Source organism: Euprymna scolopes, chromosome 31 (genome assembly GCF_053919585.1).
Source record: "Euprymna scolopes isolate OS-2025 chromosome 31, ASM5391958v1, whole genome shotgun sequence".
NCBI lineage: Eukaryota > Metazoa > Mollusca > Cephalopoda > Sepiida > Sepiolidae > Euprymna > Euprymna scolopes.
This window is the reverse complement of record NC_136512.1, coordinates 67,955,787-67,971,100: the sequence shown is the minus strand read 5'-3', so window position 1 is coordinate 67,971,100 and position 15,314 is coordinate 67,955,787. Positions and strand designations below refer to the sequence as shown.

Here is a 15,314-nt window from a genome sequence, read left to right as displayed (position 1 = left end):
CAGTCCCTCTGTATGTCCCGTGAGGCTTGCAGGAGAGTGCTGGTGAACGATATCAAGGCTTACCCATACAGAATACAGATGCTGCAGACCCTTATAGCCTCAGACAAGAAGCAGAGGAGGGCTATGTCAGTCAAGATGCTCGAGAAGATCGAGGAGACAGCAAGTTTCCTTAACCTCCTTTGGACTTCAGATGAAGCCCACTTCCATCTTGATGGAAAGGCGAACTCCAAGACAAATGTCTTCTGGGGGTCCTCCAGACTCAATAAAGTAGCCACCAAGCCCCTGCACTCTCCTAAGTGCACGGTGTAGGTTGCAATCTCGGCCAGAGGCATCATCGAACCAATCTTCATCGAAGAATCTGGCGCAGCAGTGACAGTCACCAAGGAGCAGTATGTGGAGGTCCTGAAATCCTTCAAGAGTGAGCTCCATACCATCTACCTTTCGCTCATGAGCAAGTCCTGGTTCCAGCAGGATGGAGCAAGTTTTCACACCTCAAACCTGTCCCCAGATTGGCTGAAAGAGAACTTCGGAGGCCGAGTGATCAGTCTCAAGACTGATTTTGAGTGGCCACCCCATAGCCCAGACCTAAGCCCCCCAGATTTTTTTCTTTGGGGCTATCTTAAGGACAGAGTCTACGCAGGGAAACCCAGAACCATCACGGAACTCAAGGAAGCCATCAGGGAGAAGATGAGAGCCATTACCAATTCGGTCTGTAAGAATGTCATGGACAACTTCGTGCTGCGCCTCAAGAAATGCATGGAGCTAAATGGAGGCCATCTAGAACATATGCTGTAGAACGTAGAAAAAAAGGCCAAAGACCCTAGTGTTTTGATGTGATGTTTTGAATATAATAAACTAGTTATGATCAAAGTTTCATTTCATTCGGACAAAACACTAAGAAACGGGGGCTAATTAGAGTTGGGGCCCGTTTTTTTTTGGGGGGGGGGTCACCCTGTGTATATATATATATATAAGTAATGGTTGTGTGGTTCCAACGAGAGAAAAAATGTATATATTTTTTTTCTGAAGTCAAACTTTGGATTTTTGAAGAGCACATGGTTGAATTGACATAATTATTTCAGTTATTTCTCTATAGACGAAATGGTGTCTCAAAATGTACTGAAATTTTAGATTAAAAAATGAACAGTAAAATGAATATAATCTTGATTATTGTAATTTAGCTTACTATTCTCTGTCTGTCTGTCTGTCTGTCTGTCTGTCTCTCTCTCTCTCTCTCTCTCTCTCTCTCTCTCTCTCTATATATATATATATATATATATATGCCATCAACGCGATGGTTACAAGTTCAATCCACGGCTAAGGAAAGGTGCTAGTCTAGCTGCATTGATGAGTTGTGATGCAACGAAACAGTACTGTATATGGATGACTATATTAAGCTCCCTCCTCCTCTTTGGATTGAGCACTGTTGTAAATGATTTTTACCCGCTGCTTATTTAGCTATTAAGCAAGGCTCGCTGTTTGTTAGTTTGTAAACAATCTAGCACTATAAAAGCGACGGGCGAATGTTTATTTAATGGATATTTGATGTGACGTTTGCAAGCACTGATACATGGTTCTGTGGTTAAAACTGCCGATTATTAACGCGATGGTTGTAGGTTCAATCCACGGCTAGGGAAAGCTGCTAGTCTAGCCGCACTAATGAGTTGTGATACAATGAAACAGCACTGTATGTGGATGACTATATATATATATATATATTAGCAGAAGTACCCGTTGTTGACTGGGTTCAAAAACAGCCTACAGAAAATGGACTGTGATTGATGAAAGTATGATAGGTTATGAAAAGGAGGGGGTTGTAAAGAGATAGGTTTTGATACTCAAAAATTTTACCCTAAGCAAAATATGATGAAAGTAAAGATAATTTTCACGAAAATATATTTTTTATATCAACTTTGTTTCCATTCGTAGCCAAGAGTGACCAACAAAATGATGTTTCCTTACAAAGAGAAAATGTTATATATATAATAATATAAATATACAAGAAATAAATACTTTTATAGCAGAAAAGTTCATTGGTTTGTATTTTTAACTAGTTTGTAAAAAATTTTTTGTTTAATTCACGAACCGGTTTTTAAAAAAATCAAAATGGCAGTGACTTTGAAATGGAGAGCCCCGTTTTCAATCTGAAAGAGGGGCACCTGAGCATTCTGTTAACAATTTAAGAGAGTTCCGTCAATGTAAAGAATATTTATAAACATATTTTAATGTTTTCCGTTATTTTGTGCTTGAGGAATATTCGATTATGGCATGTGCAGTTTATATAAAAATTAATTTAAGTAGTTATCGCCTCAAATTTCATTTTAATTTTAGTTCGCTGAAATTATTTCAAGCAAAGAGCATTAACTATTTCAAAACCAAAAAAAACATGAACTGAATTTTTATTGACTATGGTAGCATTTATTTCTTGTATATTTATTTTTTCGGGTAGTCATTTGTTGGCTTTTCTGTTAAACACTCTTACTAAATAATATCGACGAAATATAAAAAAACAAAGAAATAAAAACAGTTTTGAAAAATAATGAAGCTTTACTTACTTTAGTAAAATAATCTGAACAGCAAAATGAGATATTAAAAAAGTAAACACGTAATTATTTTAGTTTTTTAAAGCAAAGAATCGATATAAATATGAATAAGAAGAAAATGGCACCCTTTTCAAGCAGAACAGCTTCGTTTCAGTTTTACAGTATTGAACAATGTAGTATTGCGCCGTCAGATTCAGGGTTGTACTATTGTAATGTAAAGAACACGCAGAAAGGGTTGTAAACAACTGAATTCCTTCTAGTACACTGACAAAAAAAAAGCTTAAACAGATATATAAATAAAAATAAAAAGATTATGTAAATGTTTTTATAAAGACACGTAATCACATGAGTAGGATTTTTCCTTCTTTTGACGCGATAACAAGTAACGTTCTTATTTTTTATTATTTATCTATTTATCTATTTTCGAAAGAGTGCCACGTGCAAGTGGAGAAGGAAAAAATAGAATTATGCAAAATTTGTGTCGAGAATTGTCTAAAGTTCCGACTTTTTTTTGGCTTTCACTTTGATAAGAACGTGAATTTATAAGGTGAATTTATTTGACACAATATGATTCAACTCAAAAAAATAAATAAAAGCTAACATGAATTAAGATTAAAGTTAAGGTGTTATTGTGGACCCTCACCCCTTTTAAAAAACGTTGTTAAACTTTGTGATATATTTACATTCTATGGAGGTCAGGCGTGAACGAACACCCAATAATTTTATTATACCATATTTCTTCGAACTGAAACATAATTATCAAAAGTATACTTACATAAATAGATATGAAAAGTCTTTGTTAAAGTTTGTGCCATATTTCCATGGAGTACATGCGCGAATGCAGACCCCCCACAATTTTATTATATCATCCCTATTTAAGTTGAAACATACTTATCAAAGTATTTTATGTACATCTATATCAAAAACCCTTGTAAACGTTTTTTTTTTCATTTTATATTTCCATACTTTGGGGGCCAGGCGCGAACGCAGACCCCACAATTTTTATGAACCACTGTTCTGCCAGATCAAACATACCCATTCCTGATCCTCAATACATCTTCTATCATTATAGGTAATCAGTTTTTTAAAATAGTCAACCATATAGGAGCCTGTTCATGACCACACACACACACATACACACACGCACACATGTTCAGCTTTATATTATATATATATATATATATATATATATATATATATATATATATATATATATATATATTGTTACGACCCGGAATGTCTAGGGGTAAAAGTCGTAACACAAAATATAAAAAATTTATTTAAAAGAAATTAGTTTTCCCAGGTTTTTAGATACGGGAGGGATATATCCATTTTCTCGAAAGACATTTATAAACACAAGACAGGAAAAACACATCCAAGTAACAATACCGAGGCCAATGGAAAAATTAACACAATTTTATTTACATATATAAAAATATATTGTAACGAAAGTAAAAGAGAATGTGTAACTGGATGAACAAACAAACTTGAAATAGATTCAAGAAAGAATTTCCGTGCAAAAGAAATAAACAGTTCACACCCTGTCGTCTGCTTTTAACTCCAAAATGGAAGAATATCCTTTTTGTGTTTTTGTTTTTGTAGTTGTTTTCATATATGAGAGAGAGATACAGAGAGAGAAAAATAAACAATCGACTCACTCAGCGCCGGGTTTTAAATATTTCTGTCGCATTCCTTTCTTTTGAAACAATTTCATTCCTTCGTCCATTGGATATATCGTCATTCCTCATTATTGCCTTTTTCGTTTTCTCTGTCGTCAAAATATATTGTTCATTTCTTCGCCGTCGTCAGCACCACAAACACCATCACCATCGCCAACAATGTCGCTTCCCTGACCCTCCTCCTCGGCTGCTATATCGTAACTGTCTCGCCACCCTGCGCCGCTCCTTTCCCTCTCTCTAATGGTATACCTTTCTCTCTCTCTTAGGCACCCCCTCTCTCACTGTATGTACCTGCATCTCTCTTGCGTCACTCGCTCAATAACATGCGAGGCGGATGCCTGCAGCTTTTCCTCTCTCTAGTTTCATATCTCCTCTCTCCCCCTCTCTGTTTCTTTACAGTTTATAGGCGTCCCCTCGCTGTATTTTCGTATGTTCTCTCTCTCTCTCTCTCTCTCTCTCTTTTTCTTTTTCCGGATGTTTACAAATTCACTGAGAGCAGACGACAATATAAAGCGCGATAAAACAGAATTTTCTCTCTTGACTTTTTTTTTTTTATAATATTAAAAGTAATTATTGTCTCAAATTATATATTTTTTTCACATATTTGTAACAATATATACAGCTATGGTCAAAATTATGGAGTACCTATAAAAAACTTAGATAATTTTTTAACCCTATGCATTTAAAGGTTAAGAATTGTACAGTGAACAGTTGAGAGCAAATGTAAAATATTTAACAGAAGATTGTAGTATTTATTTGCTTTAAAACCTTTTTCAAGGGTTTTAGCTGAGTTTAATACTAAATTCATTCCAATATTCAAAATGATTCATTGTCGTACTAAAAGTTGTTTCTTATTTAATTATTGTAATATTTGATTCCTGCCAGTGCTATCATTATATAGTTAAATGGCAGTTTTAGCCATTTAGAACTACTTTAAAGCTTCACAGCTCAATCATTTTTCGACCAAATTTCAAGCAATTATTACAGTTTATAGATTACCTTCTCGGCTATATTGTGAAAAATTTTTTTTTTCAATTTTCGTTCAGTAAAACAAAAGTTATGATGAATTTACTGGTGTTCAAAATCGTTAAAAAACGTAAGGAGGTGAGTGGCATTTTTTTCTGACTGGTTTCCATAGCAACCATGTCGCTTCAGCGACTAGTGTTGCTACTAATTCACCATTCTCGCGAAAAGAGTATAAAAGGTAGTTAGTTTCTGCTATGAAATTGCACTCCTCAAAGTAAGAGGAGTGCAACTTCATCGATTTTATTCAAGATCAGAAGATGTGATTATTCACACGTTATGAGTGGAAAGGCTTGAGGGTATGTATAAGTAATGGGGGTCGATTTAAGGTTAGTAACTACTAGAGTTAAACGAGGATTAAATATGGTTTGCGGATTAATAAACACATTAGAAAAAGTATCGTATAAGGAGTCTGAATACGATTCCAAATGAGCTTCGAACTTCAAATGTTAGTTTTCATGCAGAGACGATCACCAGTATTTAAGGGAAAGAAAATATAGAGTTTCTAATATAAATTATGGTATATGTCCAAACTATGGCTAATAAGTATCCATCTTATAGGTAATCTCTTGAGTAAAGGCATATATTATAGATAATGTATGCCTACTAACAGATAACTAGAGAGGTTTGGTATCGATTTTTAAATTTGCCTTCTAAGGTTAAGAACCGGGAGATAAACCCCCTCTTCTATGGTAAGTGCCTGTATGTGATTTTATAGCATACCTTGCATATTTTATACCTGGACATTGTATTATTGGCATTATATTTATCCAGAAATAAATGCAAGAAAAGTATCGTAGTGAAAAGAAGAATATGTGTTTTACTTTTGTGGATCTGGAGAAAACTTTGACAGAGTTCCAAGAGATGTTATCTGGTGAGTTTTGTGTAAACTAGGGGCAAACGATTGATTTGTGAATGTTGCTTAAATAACACACAGAAAAATCCTGTTAGAATTAACAGTGCAATTACAGTTTTAATGTTAAAGTAGGAATACAGTTACAGTTACATAATTCCATACTGAAAAAGGTAAAATAAAAACACAAAACATATATGTCTACGGATAAAAATATTTATTTTGTCATAAAATTTGGTAATTAGCAAGTTATCGAAACTATATCAATAAGTAGCTATTTACATAGTTTTTTGTTTGCTACTTTACAAGTTTTCTTTTTTTTTTTTCTGAATAATAACAGCAACATATCACTTACTGAAAAGTCCATTTAGTGACTGTTACACCCACTCTACAATTGGTTTCTGCTGTTTTATGGTTTAACATATATTTGGTTTGCAGCCAAATAAAGTTTCTGACAAATAAACGCATGCCAGAAATTCCTATCTATATTTGTAGGTGAATAAAACACACGATAGCAAATTTTCGAGACGCATTCACAAAAGGTTAAATAACTATTTCTAATATATACCAAAAGGAGTACAATCACAGTCATCGTAAAACAGGACTAGCCATTGGAAAATTACGTCATATATGAGGTACAAGCAAGGACAAGCAAGGATGATCTCTTAGACTGTCGATAATGAACGAGATCTTTTTACAAAAAGCGTCAGAAAACTTGTAAAAAATGCATTGAAAAAAAGAAAAATAAGGAACACAATTCATACTGAAATTGAATTTATTCAATACTAGCAGGCAGCCCGGTGTTGCTCGGTCGTAAAATATGCATAAATATATTTTAATTAATGCAGAAACTGAGACATGTGCATGCGAGTATTATGTTTTTTTCTAAACAGTTCACTTCTTGTAAGTAAAAGAAAAAAATACTCGAGCTGAGATCGAAACCAAAACCAAAAGACAGTGAGTCAAGTACGATAACTATTACACCAGCTTGAGACGACATTTACAAAGCATTTTCAAGCAATCGTATTCTTAACATAAAGAAGCTGTCATGTGACATATGCAGGTATTTTCTCAAACATAAAAATACACTTGTGGGGAATGATCTTAGTTTTACTACTAGTTTAAAATCAATAAATAGTTATTATTTTAACATCAGTGTACTACCAGCAGAAGAAGATTTTGTTTTAAACAATATTAAATAAAAAAAGACAATTAATAGGATCGTTTTTGGCATTGAAAAATATGCACATTTTTTTTAAATTCTGATACCTTCGAAAGTTCTGATTTTTGCAATTCCCAATTCCGATCAATCATCCCAGCACTACATATATATATATTCATTATATATAATACATGCATATTTATATTTTATGTCAAAAAATATGAAGCGATTATTCAGATTTAAAGTCATATTGAGACTACTTCCTGATCTTCTAGGGGGCGATAATTCATACCAAATTTAATTATTGTTGAAATTAACAAAAATCGACATACATATGTGTGTGTGTGTGTGTGTGTGTGTGTGTGTGTGTGTGTGTGTGTGTGAAATTATCTGTGTGTGCCTGCATGTGTACATTTCCCTACCAAACTACTCTGTCAATTTTCAGTCTACAGACTTGAGATTTGATATAAGGGGTATTGAGATTTGGGAAAATTATTTTAATTGGTTTCCAGCCAGAAATTTGGCTGTCAAAGGGTCAAAGTTCAACGATTTAACCTTTGAAAACTCTACCAAACTCCTCTACCAATTTTTGGGTGTAAACACTTGAAATTTTAGATGTAGCTTACTTGGACATGGATTAAACTTTTAATTTGATTTGAGCCCAAAATGTTAAGGGGGTAAAAATTGGGGTCAAAGTTTTAAAAAATTTGACCTCTGCGATCTCTACCAAACTATTCAGCCAATTTTGGGTCTAAACATTTGAAATTTTACATAAAGGGTATTCAGACATGCAGCAAGCTTTTTACTCAGTTTTGGGTGAACATTTCGCTGCCAAGTGGTCTAAGTTGAAAGAGTTGATATTTGCAGATGCTACCAAATTCTTCCACCAATTTTGGGTCTAAACACTTGAAATTTTAGATGTAGGTTACCTAGACATGAGTCAAACTTTTTAATATATATATATATACATATGCACATAGTTATGAACAGTACATAGGGCCCAAGCAAAGTCGGGCTGAAATACTAGTATATATATATACATATATATATAGAGAGAGAAATAAAAAGGAACAAACCATATTTTTTTTATTTTTTTTTATTCAATTTTCACCCCAAACAAGGCACAGAGCCACTTTGAAGCAGGGGGCTACTATTAGGGACTTAATTAGTGGGGTCATTATGAAAGGAGATGAGTAGAAAGATGTTTGTTAACATTACACTTGAACTTCTGCATATCAGTGCAGTTGGGAAAGCAAAATACCGGAAGGGAGTTCCAAAGATCCGCAGTTCTGGGGAAGAAACTATTGGAGTAAAAGGCTTTCTTGCACCTAGGGATCTCTACTGTAAAGGGATAAGATTTAGTAGCTTGTCGGGTTTGTCGGGGATAGTTACATCGGGGAGGTACAAGTGTTTGCAGTTCGTCAAAGCATTCACCATTAAAGTATTTGTAGAACAGGCAGAAGGATGCAACATCTCGTCGATGGGACAGAGACTGAAGCCTAGATGACAGTTCAGGACCTATCAGGTTGGCGACTTTTTTTTTTAACCCTGTCCAGGAGCGAGAGACAAGCAGCAGATGCACCAGCCCAGATGTGACAACAGTACTCCATACATGGGCGAATGGTGGCCTTATAGAAGTATAGGATACTGTCAGGCGTAAATAGTTTTCTAGCACAGTAGAGGGAGCCAACCTTCCTTGCAGCAGCTTTGGCAATGCTCTCAATGTATCTATTCCAGTGCATATTCCCTGTATTATGTGTTCATCAACGTTTCGTCTTTATTTTGAGACTTCTCGAAATAAAGACGAAATGTTGATGAACACATAATACGGTTTGTTCCTTTTTATTTCTCTATTTTGTCGGAATACTATTTCCATTATTTTCATCATCATCATATATATATATATATATATATATATATATATATATATATATGATTTTTGCAATTCCCAATTCCGATAAATCATCCCAACACTACATACATATATTCATTATATATAATATATGCATGTTTATATTTTATGTCAAAAAATATGAAGTGAAAGGAGACTACTTCCTGATCTTCTAGAGGGAGATAATTCATGTAGTAATAAGTATCTAAGTAATACAGATATTTTAAAATTTAAAAGAACCAGAATCGATAATTGTATTGAAATCTGGAAAAATATTGGAATCACCCCCATCACTAGTAGATATGTTGGTAATGATTGAAAACTAGGGTAAGGGGTGAAGGACACTAAACTCAGGCAGTTTCTAGAACTTTTCTTGAAACCACCCTTTTCTCTCTATGCTACAATCGCAATGAATCACAAAGGCCAGCAGAGGATTACGCTTTTGTAGCTAAAAATATATTCTTTGAGGATGGCGAAGAAAGAAGAGAGAGAAAAAAAAACTTCTAGAAATCTCTCCAGACAGGGTTTGAAAGAACAGGCTGATATAAGCAGGGCGTGGCAATACAAGCTCCATTTTACTTATCATCTATATATGCATTTTATTGCCTTAAGGTCATTTCAAGAATACTTGATATTAGCACACATTCCTTAAAAGTTGTACTTAGCGGTGGACAGGAAAAGTGAAATTGCTTTGTTTTTTTGTTTTTTACCAAAAAAATAAATACCTCTGATTTTAAAAAAATCACACACAAAAATAGAGAATTATCCAATCTTAATGAAATTTTCAGTATTTGTATTTATTTATATAAAGCTATGTATGTTTCTATGTTTATATATTTCTATGTATAAGATTCACTCCTAAACTAATTTACCAATCAGCTGCAAATTATAATGGTGGGTAATGTAAGCCATATTTAATTTAGTCTCATGCAAAGAGAGCAAAGAAGAGGCAGAAGCCTTTTGTGAAAATTAGATATGTTCAATTTTTGTGAAATCTTTAACAATAATTATTAGACATCAATGAATAAATATTCCACAAGTTTCAGTTTCTTTGGAGCATTTTAAAGGGTTTTCACGGGTCATAATATGGGCACAGCTCATTTTAAAATAATTCAAATATTTCAGATTTGCATTGAATTTGATCTATAGTCATTCGACATCAATTATGCAAGGTTGCTTGAATTTCCACCTTAAATTTTAGACATTTTCTAGAATCAAAATCATGTAACAGAATAAGGATTCTAGACATAAGGTTTAGCAGCATTATATCTTGATTTTAATCTTCTTTAGTGGACATAAAATTGATGCAAATTAGTTCTGTTTGGATAACTAATTTTACCTGTCCTGGGACGGGTGTTTTTGTAGTTATCCAATAAACGTGTATAATAAGTGGACAAAGTCTCGTTCAAATATTTTAAAACAACTTTTATTGAATCGTTTTTGTGGACATGTAAATAAAAGGGGAGAAATGAAAGAGAAAGGTGTGAGTAATAAAGGAATACATCCATGAGTATCGATGAAAGCAAAAGGTTAGAGAGTCCATGTAGCATTAAATAGATTGCCCATTAATATGGAAAAGAAAAGAGTTCATATATGGATGGATGGAATGACTGCAGTGTTTATAAAAAAGGAAATACAGTTCACACATACGAATGTTTATGTACAGTACAAAGTGTTGAAGTCAGGGCCATGTCCATGTAGGTATGAGTGTGTGTATTATATTAAGTCCATGTGTGTGCTGCCGTAGTAGCCATGTTGGTTCTGCAAAGCTGCTGGTCGATCCCACTGGCCAGACAGCTCAGTGATGATGGTACATCCCAAGAGAGAAGTTTGGGGGTTGAAGGAAACACTGTGGAATAAGTCAGTCCATTGTTGTCTCTTGACTGAAAAAAAAAAAGAGTATAGTTGGCAGTGACTTTTATCGATTCCAGTTGCATAATCAACTCGCCTGAGAGATGGTCTCTCATTGGGCAAGCCAGAAAGGAAGTTAAATGCTTGCATTGATCAATCAGAAACTAAGTACAGATTAAAAATCGCTTAATTGCTACTGCTGCTGCTGCTGCTGCTGCTGTAGTACCCCTTTCATTATTGCTGGTGCTGTTGTTGTTGTTGATCATCATTCATCATGATGATTTTTGTTGGCATTCGTTTCCCTGATATCATTCTATTAGAAATTCTTTCTAAAAGGATATCGAGCACTTACAGGAGGAGCCATGGGATGGTTGCCAACATGACAGTGTTTTCTGTCGAATGAACTGGGTTTGAACTTGGCACACCCAGGTTGTCAGCCCACATCATTTACCACTGAGCCACCATCAACTTCTTGTTGCTGCTGCCACTGTTGTTGTGGTACCCCTTCCACTATTGCTGCTGCGGCTTGTAGTATGACTATTACAAATGAATGTTAATATAAAGTATTTTTTTTAAAAAACAAAAACATTTATAGATTTTATTTTTTATTTACTTAAATTATTTACTCCCGCCTTCATTTCAAAGACAAAATTTGTTTCATTAGCATCATCTAATTGCGGTAGTGTCACAGTGTTATAGTGTAGCACTGCATGGGCAATGCCAAGTGACTAAGAAATTATTATCTATATATTAATACGATAGCATGTGTGTTATTTTCCGTGTCATGCTTACATCCAGGTGGTTTAAATAATTTTACCAAGAATTCTTCATAAGTTTTGGTTTCAGTTTTGATTATGGCTGATGGCACTCAACTTATATATATATATATATATATATACATATATTTTTTTCATAAGTTTTTATTTCAGTTTCGATTCAAGCTAATTTAAGTTATATGGATATATTTTTTTTATTTTTGAAATCGCAACTTTATAATATATAAAAATCGATAGAACATTAACTCTATAATAATATATATGAAATCTGCAAGAATTAAAATATCATATTTAAGCGTACTTTACGACCGGACTTTGCCGGCCGTTCGTTCTAGCTTAAATTGATAAATACTCATGTAACTTTAACAAAAAAGCGTACTTTACGACCAAGTGTTATATCCGGTTTCAGCGGTATATAATAATATGACAAAATATGCCGAGTGGAATGCATAACAAAAGAAGGTTTATTAGTACTTCGTAATAATACAAATACAAAATGGCTACTTACTTTTGAAGTTAGATAAATGTAAATGAAGGTAAAGAAAAGAAACTTAGCGTGTGAGAGCTAAGCGCTTGTACCTGGGAAGCTTGGTTAACCGGAATACACTTGTAGAGTGTCCGACGCAAGACTGCAAAGCAAGACAAGACACCCCCACCTTAAAATGGTAGCTCTTTTATATCCTGTTTTGTATCCGGTTCGATACGTAGTTATGCCCCTTATAACACCTTCCCCTGAAGCTGAAATCTTCCCCGTTTAAGCTTTAATACCGCTTCCTTTTAGGATCAGGGCTTAAACGCCTGACGACTTTTCTTATACATGCGCTTTTCCTTTTGATCAGAGTTTCCTGAGGTAAAGAATTATGTCCAGCCCATATGGTAGGCTCAGGGGATACATTCATGGGTCCGTGTATACACACCGGTTTTGAAATGTCAAATGTGTCACACAACGTTTCCATTGGGATTTCCTCTGTATTTTCCGAAATTCTGGAACGGATTTTATTAATATGTCTTTTACAGACAAAACTTGGGCCTTGAATAGTATAGACCATGTTTCCAATTCTTTTTTTAATGATACCATCCACTCAATGATTTTCCCATTTTGAAAATTTTTAAAATAAACTTTATCTCCTGGGGAATAACATTTTACATTAAAGTTTTCTTTTCTAGCAGCTTTCTTTTTATCCAGTCGGAGTCCATCGAAAATGGATCTAATTTTTTCTGGCAAACATAAGTTCTGCAGGGGATGAATTTACATCATTGTTTGGATTTGGGGTTACTCTGTAGATCGTTAGAAATGTTTGTATTGTTCGCTCATCTGTGTCAATGTTCATGTTTTTCCTTAATGCCCGCTTAAACGTGTCCACAAATTTCTCTGCCAACCCATTCGACCTAGGATGGTAAATAGGTGTCGAGATGCGTTGTATATCCAGTGAGTTGCAGAATTCTTTAACTTCGTAACCTGTGAATGCTGTACCATTGTCACTCACTATGGTCTTTGGTACACCAAACCGGCTGAAAATTTCATCAAGTGCACTTACAGTGTTCCTTGATGTTGGATGTCTAATCTTGAATATCTCCAGCCATTTGGAGAAAGAGTCCACTACAATTAAGTAAAAAAACATTTAAGGGTCCGGCATAATCAATATGCAGACGTGACCAGGGCAAGTCCGTCTTCAGCCACGGGGTCATTTTTACCGGGGAATCTTGGGCTGCTAACTGACATTCTTTGCACCCTTTGACACAGTTTTCCATCTCTTTATCAATACCAGGCCAATACACATAACCTCTAATTAGGGATTTCATCTTTGAAATGCCAGGATGACCTGTGTGAAATTCCTTTAGCATTTTTCTTTGTAATACCTGTGGAATTACGATTCTATCAGCATACATGAGTACATCTTCGCAAATGGAAAAAGGTGTAATTTGTCCTACGTTTTTATTTCTTTCCGTCCGTCCTACTTGATTTTTCATCTTCTTTATGAAAACGTCTTTTGAAGCTTCTCTTTTAATCTCTTCTACAGTTACCGGGAGCTCACAGATCATATTGCACATTGAATTTGGGCATTCGCTTTCATCTTTAAGAGCTGCAATTACCGTCTCTTCAAAACTTTCATTTCTTTTTGGAATCAACCTTGACAGTGCATCCGTGTGTCCTAACTTTTTTGATGACACATGCTCCATCTTAAACTGATAGTTTAAGAGAGTTACAGCCCATCGCTGTAGTCAATTTGTGGTATGCGTAGGAATGCCTTTCTTCGATCCAAATATTGTGATTAACGGCTAATGATCTGTCTGTAATATGAAGTTTCGTCCATGGAGAAAACGGTTAAACTTTTTGACTCCAAATATTATCGAGAGATCCTCCTTTTCAATCTGGCTGTAGTTTTTCTCAGCTGCAACCAAAGTTCTTGACGCGTGAGCGATTGCTTTTGTTGTTCCATCCTCATACTTGTGGAGTAATGCAGCACCAACTCCGTAATCACTGGTGTCCGTTGCTAGTACCATCTCCTTTTCTGGATCGAAATGCGCTAATGCCAGATCTGACAGTAGACATTTCTTAATTTTCTGGAAAGCAGATTCACATTCCTTTGTCCAATTCCATCTACTGCCTTTTTTTAGTAGCTCGTTAAGAGGAGTTCTCAAATTATACACATTAGGGATGTATATTGCATAATATTGTACCAATTCCAAAAATGACTGTAGTTTTGGTACTAAGTCTGGGGCAGGCATCTTTTCGATTGCTTTGGTCCGTTGTGGATCTGGCCTTCGTTCATCTTCGTCAATTATTTTACCCAGGTATTTGATCCTTTCCATGAAGAAATCACATTTCTCCGGACTCAATCTGAAACCAAACACCTCTATTCTCTTAAGTACTTCTCTGACGTGCTTCTTGGGTTCTTGCAAATTACTGCTCTTTATCAAGACATCGTAAAGGTATGGCATTGCAAATCCCAACCCTGCGAGCATCGTATCGATTATCTGTTGAAACAGAGCAAGGGCAACCTTTAAGCTGAAAGGAAGCCTCTTTAGATTGAAGATACCCTTATGTGTGTTAATGCACAGGTACTTTGGGCATTCATCATTGACCTTGATTTGCAAGTACGCGTCTGAGAGGTCTATCTTTGAAAAAATTTTTCCTCCATTTAGTTTTGAGAATAGATCTTCTGCCGACGGAAGGCGATAATTATGGTCCTTTATACAATTATTCAGGCTCGTTGAGATCTGATTTTGTTATTCAAAAGTCCCATTGCACCATTGCTGAAGGTCTGAGGAGAGAAACTTAGAGAGGTCTTAGTCATTGTTGGCTTTTGAAGTGTTGCCATAGATGATAGTATGGTCTGCATATATGTTGACAAATGAACTTAGAATGTGATTTGTGAGATCATTGATGAAGATAAGGAAGAGAGTTGGGCCCAGGATGGAACCCTGAGACACGTCAGCATTGATACCTTGAGCTTCTGACTTCTGCTCATTGACGACTACTTGTAAGAATCTATTGAAGAGAAAGGATTCGATAGTTGAGGAGACATTTCCAG

At 35.1% G+C, this 15,314-nt stretch overlaps 1 protein-coding gene and 1 long non-coding RNA gene across 3 annotated transcripts in view; one reads left to right on the top strand and one right to left on the bottom strand.

The window, feature by feature from the left end:
• The window catches only part of LOC145255799 (uncharacterized), a 208,110-nt gene that overhangs the window by 36,181 nt on the left and 156,615 nt on the right, over positions 1–15,314 (bottom strand). The window contains exon 2 of one of the 2 annotated variants that reach the window (XR_013863904.1): positions 10,802–11,034. This is a non-coding gene — a long non-coding RNA (uncharacterized LOC145255799). Of the gene's footprint in view, positions 1–10,555; positions 11,035–15,314 lie in introns of those variants that run through there. The other variant, XR_013863903.1, reaches the window with a different exon arrangement.
• The window catches only part of LOC145255796 (tubulin alpha-1B chain-like), a 40,037-nt gene that overhangs the window by 5,689 nt on the left and 19,034 nt on the right, over positions 1–15,314 (top strand). The window lies entirely within an intron of this gene.